This window comes from Eurytemora carolleeae, unplaced genomic scaffold (assembly GCF_000591075.1).
Source record: "Eurytemora carolleeae unplaced genomic scaffold, Eaff_2.0 scaffold253, whole genome shotgun sequence".
NCBI classification, from domain to species: Eukaryota; Metazoa; Arthropoda; class Copepoda; order Calanoida; family Temoridae; genus Eurytemora; species Eurytemora carolleeae.
In genome coordinates this window covers 222,377-231,440 of record NW_019396190.1, presented here as the reverse complement: position 1 = coordinate 231,440, position 9,064 = coordinate 222,377, and the positions used below count along the sequence as shown (strand labels likewise).

The following is a 9,064-nucleotide window of genomic DNA, read 5'->3' as shown; positions in this document are numbered from 1 at the left end:
TCCAAAATCCCTCTTCTTAATCCCTCCCTGGATCTTCAAGTAAACTCAAGTTATAAATTCTTTTACAAGAATATTTTCTTAAAGCGACATATTTTCAGGGTTACCCTGATTTTCAGATTTGTTCCTGCTGAATATAACTTGCTTTTATACCATTTCTCAGATATATGAGTTTTTGAATAACTTTGACATAGTTTTAAATCAATTACTCGATACAGAGGCATCAGAATAAACTAATATTGGTTTCGACCAACTCTCAACATTTGTAGGCCTCAGTTAGCGTTGTTAATCGTTTTAAAAACTTTTTAAAAAAACGATAGTTTTTAAAACGTTCGGAAAACGAAACAAAAAACGACAGGAAAACGAAAAAAAACGATCGTTTTTCAAAAAAATGAAAACGTTAAATTCCTAGCCTCAGCCACTTTAATCAATTACTTTTAGATAACAGCAGCAGCTGGCCTTGTTATCATAACAACTCTTAATGTACTGCAAAATGGTCCTGGTGCACTTTTTAGGTATTTTTTACAATACAAACAAAAATTTGATCTAAAATTTATAATTTTTTAAAATTTTTTTGAAGCAATGCGGAGGTGACAAAACGATCTGGGAGAGATACAGGCGGGGTTTTATTTTTTTTTAAGTAAAAAAATCAACATTTTCTTTTTAAAAAATATATTATTTTTTCACAAAAATTCACTAGCCCATTTTTCTATAATATTAATGGAGGGGGGATTTTTAATAATTATATACCCGGACTGCAGGATCAGATAACTGGATGAAGGATGGTGTTCATTATTTATCTATAAACACTATTGCTAAACTGGAACCGGACAAATGTGTTCACAGGATGATGTGCGCCGCTGCAACAGGCCGGTCAGTTTATTCAATACTTTTAAGGGATTTTTCGCAAAAACTAAAGGCATGGTGTAGCTGTTGCAAAGTCGGGTTGAATTCGAATATATGAACTCGCTCATAATTCGGCTTTTATCTGTTGCGATGCATTCGTAAATAGTTGATATTTTATAATATTTTGTATTTGTTTTTTTGCGATCTACTTTAAACGACGATTATTTGGCCACTAGGCGTCTCTTCTCTCGACGTTTTAGGGTTTCACGTGGGAGAGGCAATTAATTAGCGTCAAGTCATCTAGCGATTAAAAATCTTCTACATCGTATATAAAACAACTATTATCAACTACATGAATGCATCTCACTGAATTTCAAATTTTAAGCTATTTTTCTGAAACTTAGTTTAGAATGTATCATCTACTCTCAAAAATATTTTTAAAAATTTATTAAAATGAAAGAAAATTTACACCCCGAGGGATTTAATTATATAAGGGTTAATAATTAACCCATGGGTTTATCATTAACCCAAGGGTTTATCATTAACTCAAGGGTTTATTATTAACCCAAGGGTTTATAATTAACCCAATGGTTTATCATTAACCCAAGGGTTTATCATTAACTGAAGGGTTTATCATTAACCCATCGGTTTATCATTAACCCAAGGGTTTATCATTAACTCAAGGGTTTATCAATAAATCCCTCTTGGGTTTATATTTCTATTCATTTTAATAAATGACATTTCTTTGTAAAGATCTGGTTTTATTGTGAATAATTTATTAGTTTCAAGACTCGAGAGGGATTCAATGAAAATTGTTGCATACCAAAAAAAACAGCTCTTTATAAAGGAATGTGTTGAATTAAAAGCTCCATTGAAAAGTTTCATGTTCTTTTTACAAAGATACCTTTTACACCTGTAAATGAGCAAAAATGATGGAGACATTCTTGTTTTCCGATGTTTCCTTAGTTTTCTGCAATAAAACACTACAAACCATAATGTGCTGTTCGCTGTCACGTAAAAATGTATCAGTATTTTGTTAATAACTCACTTTAAACTTAATTTATAAACAAGCGTGTTTGATTACTCGAATGTATATGTCTAAGGCTACAAAAAACTATAAAGTAGTTGGTGAGGTAAAACTAAAGGGCAAGGCGTGGCGACACTTTAAAGTCGAGGCTGTCTAAAAATGTGATGATTAAGTTATAGGGAGTTTATTGTCATATGTCTATATCTCAGTAAGAAGGTTAACAAGATTGGAGCTTTTTAATAAAGACTACATACAATTAGAGTCAAATAGAATCAAACCAACCTTCTCTTGAAGTAAGCAGAAATTACTATTTAAAATAGAAATAAGTTTATATAGAGTAAAGAAGTCTCAGTGTGAGCTAACAGCTTTATTATATAGATCTACATATATATTTATAATTGTGAGTGAGTGCAGTGTGTTTGTTGTGGGTGTGTATATATATAATCCTATTCATTCTAATCTGATAAATTAGTGATGCTGGACACCCCTGTAAATTCATTGATTAGTTTCAAGATAGATGATTTGCACAAATTTGTCAGCTAAGGTGCAGTGAAAAAGGTTAGCAATAAATTTGTGATGGCGAAGAATTTTAGTTTTAGCACCAAAATAAAATGTTGTCCTTGAAATCACTACGTTCACTATTTCCCCATGGTTTTCCGATACAGAGAGAACCAGAAAACTCTGAAAAATGAAGACAACTTTTAGAATCAATTTATGTATTGAAAAAGTCCAATGAGCATGACACACAACTCTATTATGCGGTGTAAACAGACCTATCTTATAAAATTAGTGATTTACTAAGTGTTTAGTAAAGCTATTTGCTTTGTAACAACATCAAATACGCTTAAGTATTGATGTTATGCAGTCCTCATATTCCATTTTTTCTGGTTATCACTGTAATAATAGATATTATCCGAAAAAAGCGATTGTAAATTATAAATTGCATAACCTCTGACGGCGCCGTGACAAACTCCGGAAAGACAAACTCCTGAAAGACAAACTCCGGAAAGACAAACTCCGGAAAAGACAAACTCCTGAAAGACAAACTCCTGACGAGACAAACTCCTGACGAGACAAACTCCTGAAAATAAAAACTTCTTAAATACAAACTCCAAAATATCAAATTTGAAAAAATGTTTCACGATTTATATTTAATCTAGCCGCAGCGCTCGGCCCAGAAAGTGTCATCACTTAACCTAACCCATGACCGCAGCGCTCGGCCCCTAGCCTGTCCTAGCAGCAGCGCTCGGCCCAGAAAGTGTCTTAACTAACCTAACCCATTGCCGCAACGCTCGGCCCCCTAGCATGTCCTAGCCGCAGCGCTCGGCCCCCTGGCCTGTCCTAGCCGCAGCGCTCGGCCCAGAAAGTGTCTTAACCTAACCTAACCCTAAATAATAAAAAATAAATTATAATAAATTTGCTGGTTATTCTGATCATTGTAATATTTTGATGCCTCAAATTACTAAAGATGGAGAATTTTTTCTAGGATATTTGCGGATTTTTCCTCCTAAAGTTTATGAATTTTATCAAATTTCATTCAGAAAAAAATTTCATAATTTCAGGAGTTTGTCTTTCAGGAGTTTGTCTCGTCAGGAGTTTGTCTCGTCAGGAGTTTGTCTTTCAGGAGTTTGTCTTTTCAGGAGTTTGTCTTTCCGGAGTTTGTCTTTCAGGAGTTTGTCTTTCAGGAGTTTGTCACGGCACCCCTCTGACCCTTCAGTAAAAGTAAATTTAACCTGAAGTCTGACCGCGTCAACCTTGTTGCACCGGCTAGTCCTATTTAGTGTCAGCATAATTTATCTAATGTTCGGCGATGTAGTACAAACTAGGACCTGAAAGGTTGACCCGGCTCGGAAATTCAAATGTTCTACGGCTGCCCGTGATAAAGCACATTAAAGCAGAAATTAACATATTTACAGGATTACACATTTAAAGGCTAGAGCTATAAACCAAGATGTGCACGCTCTTTTGCAATAATCGATCAGTATTTTACAAATAACTTCTTTTTAAACTTAAACTAGAAAAAAGAGCGTTGTATGTTTAAAATATTATTGTCTAGGGCTAAAAATAAAAAGTCCATCTATACTATCAATGGAATTTTCATAATGTTTTCTTTTGAAACGGAATGTTTAGATATTTTAGGTAAGAATAATGTAATTGAAAATGTAATTTAAGAAAACATTGATTTTTTTATTTTGTAGAGGTTTCGGCTAGATGTAATAATACAAATATAATGCTTGAACAATATACACATATAATGCTTGAAATAGATAATGTCAATGAATTGTAAAGACTTGATTTTGGGTGCAGTGGGCCAATTATGCATTAATGCACTTTATAGAACTTTAACTAGTTTTGGTTGCAGTTATAAAACTGGCTTTTATGAAAGGGTGTCCTCAAAAGAACAGCTTTACAATTGCATCTCCTTCCCCTTAAAAAAACCTCTTTTTAAGAGAATTTGTTCATTTGTAAAAAAAATTCAATTTTTAATTATTAAAATTCCACTACTCTAGTTAAATAATATTGTTTGTAAAATTACAAAATTTTGTTCTAAAGATAACAACTGATTTTTATTGTTTTGAAAATTGGAATCAAAGCCACAGAAACAAATCCAATAATACAAAATAACTGGTAAGAGACGAGACCCCGTCATTTTAGGCAATTCCAAACACTGAACTTAAGTTCGAAATAAACAACCTCAGAAAATATAATATCGATATTTTAAAAATATAAAAATAACTTTAAATAATAATTTTGTATAAAAAAATTGAATAATATATTTGTCATGATTAATAGAATAGTTAACTCGCCACACCTTCTAATTGTCTAATCCTTATATCTTCGCCACCTGATATTATTTCTAACTTTGTCTATTTTGCAAAACAGAACGCATAGTTTAAAATAACAAAGGTCTGCGACAGCATATTGCAGAGATATAAGGATTTGAAAATTGTAATTTTAGACAAGTGTTCAGATTCTGCATAACACTATTTTTAGAATGAATACTGATCGGTTAGAAAACAGCTTAAACCTGATCGATGAAGTTATGAATGCTGCTCCCTACAGTGTTCATACAATCAAATATAAAGAAGCAGCACTTTTCGGAGCAGCTTGGTAAATATAATTTTTTTCCTTGCGTTGGAACTTTAATACTATATGTATTTGGAAGATGATTGTTAGACTCAAAATATGATTTTGAATGTATTCTCATAAACATGAAACAAATTGTGCAATGTAAATATAGAACAATTTAACTTATTAAGTTGAATTTCAAGATTAAAGATATAATGGAAAATATTTTTGCTTGATAACAACATCAAAAAACTGATTCATCATAAATTCCTTAAAAAGGGCTGGTTTATTTATTTTTGTGTCACGTTTTGCCTCAATAAGTCTGTGTTTGTACTGTACAGCCTGCACTAGCTGGTTAAAATTCAGCCCGGTACTTGAAATTAACCTAAATTGACAGTGGATTAAATGTCGTCTTCTTGTTCCTCCGTTTTATGGGTTCTACTGTATGTTGAATCCAGTGTAATGATATTAAAGTGGTTGGAATTTAAAACAAATCAATTGGTATAACTTGCAGTACATTACAAATGTATGCAGTTTAATTGCAAACTTTAAAAATGCATTTTTCAAACTGCGTTGCATTCTAGTAAAGTGCATATTTCAAGTATATACTATCAGTTGCATTGTATTCTCATGCTGAAGGCAATCCTGACATATATGCATTATGTCCTCAATAAACTTTAAGGGACGCTAGTGACGTAATTTCAAGTGACCTAACATGCCTAATTTACTTTGGTATTTTTACATGAGATACTTTATGTCGATTTCCTTTCTTGTGTTTGCTGCATAAATCCAAAAGTCACTTTTAAAGAGCTATCCCCCGCGTGGTTTAAAAGAATTAAGTTTTTGCCACAAACTCAAATCTTCTGATCCCAGTATCTTTGCAACTTGATATTTCAAACTTAGATTATTTTATCTATAAGTATTCATAGTTTGAAATATCTAAGGTCTACGACATTGGGTTACAAAGATATAGAGATTAGAAAATCAAAGTTTGTGGCAAAAACTCAACTCCTTTATCAATTTTTAGAATTAATCAATTCCTTATTAATGCTGCGCCAGAGTATCGTTGTGCATCGGGCATGTTTCTGTGTAAATAGAAGGTCATTTGAAATTGTGTCGATAGGTAATTCAAAGCTACATTGTGCATTGCCTCAAGACCCAATAGTACAGAGCGTCCCATATCACATTAGATAATCTCAAAGCGTTAAACGCCAAAATACGCACACAGGACTCGAAAACCTTAGTATTGGCTACATACAAATCTTACAATAGCAATATACAATTTAATGATTCGTTCTTTTTAGTTTTTCTGATAAATCCTGAAAATCGCAATTTAAAGCATGATACGATCCAATATGATGTGGGACACCCTGTACTCTGTAGGTCTCACACAAGAAATATATAGACAAGGAACCGCCATATTTCATGCGTTAAATCTGTGTACTGCAGTGGGTGGAGATCAAAACAAAGAAGTCAGGGGCAATGCATCATTTTTGAGGGAAAAGGGCCCAAGGGGTGGATTAAGAATATATTGCTATTGTATTTTCCATATTGACCAGAAAGCCAAAAATCATAAGTATTCCCTTTAACTTGATATATTAACTTAATTTTTTTTTTGGACTGTAACAGCACATCAGAGCTGTGGTCCTTTTAATTCAACTTCTGTGGGGGCACTGGATTTGTTTACATTCCTCCCACAGTGTACAGTACATAATATGCGTATATCTGAGATGGGTGTTCCTTTTATAGTTCCTTGGTCTCACAAAAATTTTACTAGAAGCTGGGATTGTTCATTTTCCCTACTGTCCCGAGTTGTCCCATAATGTCGGTATATGTACTGTACAGCTTGCTTCATCAGGTTACAAGTCGACCCGTTACGGTTCTTGAATTGAACCTTAGTTTCCAATGGTTACCAGAGATAGGAGAGTAACAGAGATCTATTAAAGGCTAGAATATTGAGTATTTTCCAGAGCATGATCTATTGTGTACAACTGGAGTACACGACCAATAAACAGACGTCTGTATTCAGGGATATTTAAGGATCCTTTAGATAAAAAATACAAAACCTTCAAAAATAGATTAAATTTTATGTTTCATGTTAAAAGTGAGAGTTTTTAAAAATTTTAAAACTTAACCCCTGAACGGGAAACATGCATCCAACAAGTGGCCGTTATATGGCATTCAAAGTTTTGTTTCAACTTCAGTTGTCTGGTTTTATTCAACCAATTAGATTATTTTATCATATTTTATTATTTTTAGGCGGGATATTCGACATTGTGAGAAAAGATATTCTTGTCCACTGCCTATGCAATACATAGACAAGATTATGTATTAGCTAGATAAAGCAAGAAATCCTGAAATCTTTGTAATAATAAAACCTGCAATGATATATACTTTGGAGAAACAAACTCAGCGGTAATATTAATTTAATGATTCGTGACGAAAATGATTGTTTAATGTTAAAAAATGTATCAAACCTTCTTTTTCAGATTACGAGTTCCGGTATGCTTGAGCTGGACTTATTTCGTTTTTTCAAATTGATATTTGTAAACCCAAAAATTCTTGCTATACCTGTTTTGTTTTTTCAACAACTCGCGTTTGAATCTATGATTTATTAAATCATGATATTAATTTTCATATTTTATATTTATTTTACTGTTTTGCTTTTGTTAGAAAAAAATGTTATCATATTTTTATGGTTCATTTGTAATTTAAACTTAAATTGTTATTTCTATATTTTTAAATAAATATGTATTTTTATTTATAATGTTTATTTGAACAATCCTAATTAAACTAAGTTTCATATTCCTTCTTCATTTTCTTCGTTCAACTCTCCTTTTTTATTTGTTTAGAAGATCTTTTTTTGTCAATTAATTATTATGTTTAATCTGAAGGTCCCTCATTCAAAACAATTCCAGAGATGGTTAGAAAAATCCTGGCTATTAAAATCAAAACAACATCTATATGTGTTCATTGTTCATAAAGTATAATGATTAAAGCCAAAATAAATCTATTTATCATAATTAAACCAATTACACAGATTTAGTTTATTTTCAAGCTACTGGAAAAACTTTTTACTTTACTACAAGTTTTTTCATATGTCGTCTTCATATTCCAAAGTTTTATGAATTCCAATGTTTATTAATTTTTTTCGACAAACACAATGATGGTTTCCTCATTGTTACTCAGAAAACACTTTTCAAAATCAGACATGTAACTCTTTACATAGAGAAATTACGTCATTAAGTTCTTTACAAAAAATGCCATTTTTCTTGATAAATTGAAACTATATTCCGGCCAAGTGACTTGGAACCTGATTTGGACCTCTTTGGAACTGTCCCTGCTCCCAATTCTATTTTCAAAGATCTGTTTGTCATGTATGTAACGCCAAAGCCGAAAAGTTATCCAAAAACATTTTGCCTATTTCTTCTTTCAACTTTTCATCCTGGTTTGATATCTCGTTTTCATCTATCTTGAAGCTTTGACAAATAAACTTCTTCATACTCTATTCTGTAGGATAATCTCGTAGCGTTTCATCTTCATCCTCTTCTACTTCAGATTTACTACCCCACCTTAATTCTTCTTTGAGCCAGTCTTCTTTATCAATTGTTTTTCTTTGCTGTAATACTTTAAGCCCTCTTCCTCCTTTTTCTTCTGTGCCCACAGAAATATTGCTCTTGCCTGACATGTTTCCTCCGATCATTTCCCAGAATTCCTTAGATACTAAAGTTCCCTTCACTAGATTTCCTGTATCTGCTAACGCTAAACCATAAATGTCACACTTGAATAACTTATATTTCACATTAAAGATTTTATTGTCGTCTTTCTCTAACTTAACCATACTGTTCAAATTCATAAATAAATCTTGTCGAACATTTAAAAGATTTGAAACGTTTACTAATTCATCATTATCATTATTTTTGAAATTATGTCTCCTCATCTCTAGAGTTGCCAGCTCTTCACTGTTGGAAATCTCTAAAGAAAAAGCGTATCCGGATTCCGAAGCCAGCTTCTTGGTCAACTCTTGCATGTCTGCCACTGATTTCCAGTTCTGCCACTCTTCTGCCTTTATGATTTCCGTCGCCTCTTCCTCCATTATTCCGTCTCTCTCCTTTGCATTCCCCC

The 9,064-nt window shown here is 32.5% G+C and overlaps 2 long non-coding RNA genes across 2 annotated transcripts in view; both read left to right on the top strand.

Annotated features, from left to right (window-relative positions):
* Window positions 1-621, top strand: part of LOC111697703 (uncharacterized) — a 1,449-nt gene extending 828 nt beyond the window's left edge. The window contains exons 2-3 of the long non-coding RNA XR_002764364.1: window positions 439-512; window positions 578-621. This is a non-coding gene — a long non-coding RNA (uncharacterized LOC111697703). The remainder of the gene's footprint in view (window positions 1-438; window positions 513-577) is intronic.
* Window positions 622-759: 138 nt separating this feature from the next.
* On the top strand, window positions 760-7,608 carry LOC111697702 (uncharacterized). Its single transcript, XR_002764363.1, has 4 exons — window positions 760-870; window positions 4,865-4,981; window positions 7,199-7,354; window positions 7,429-7,608. It is a non-coding gene; the product is annotated as an uncharacterized LOC111697702 (long non-coding RNA).
* Window positions 7,609-9,064: the final 1,456 nt, after the last annotated feature.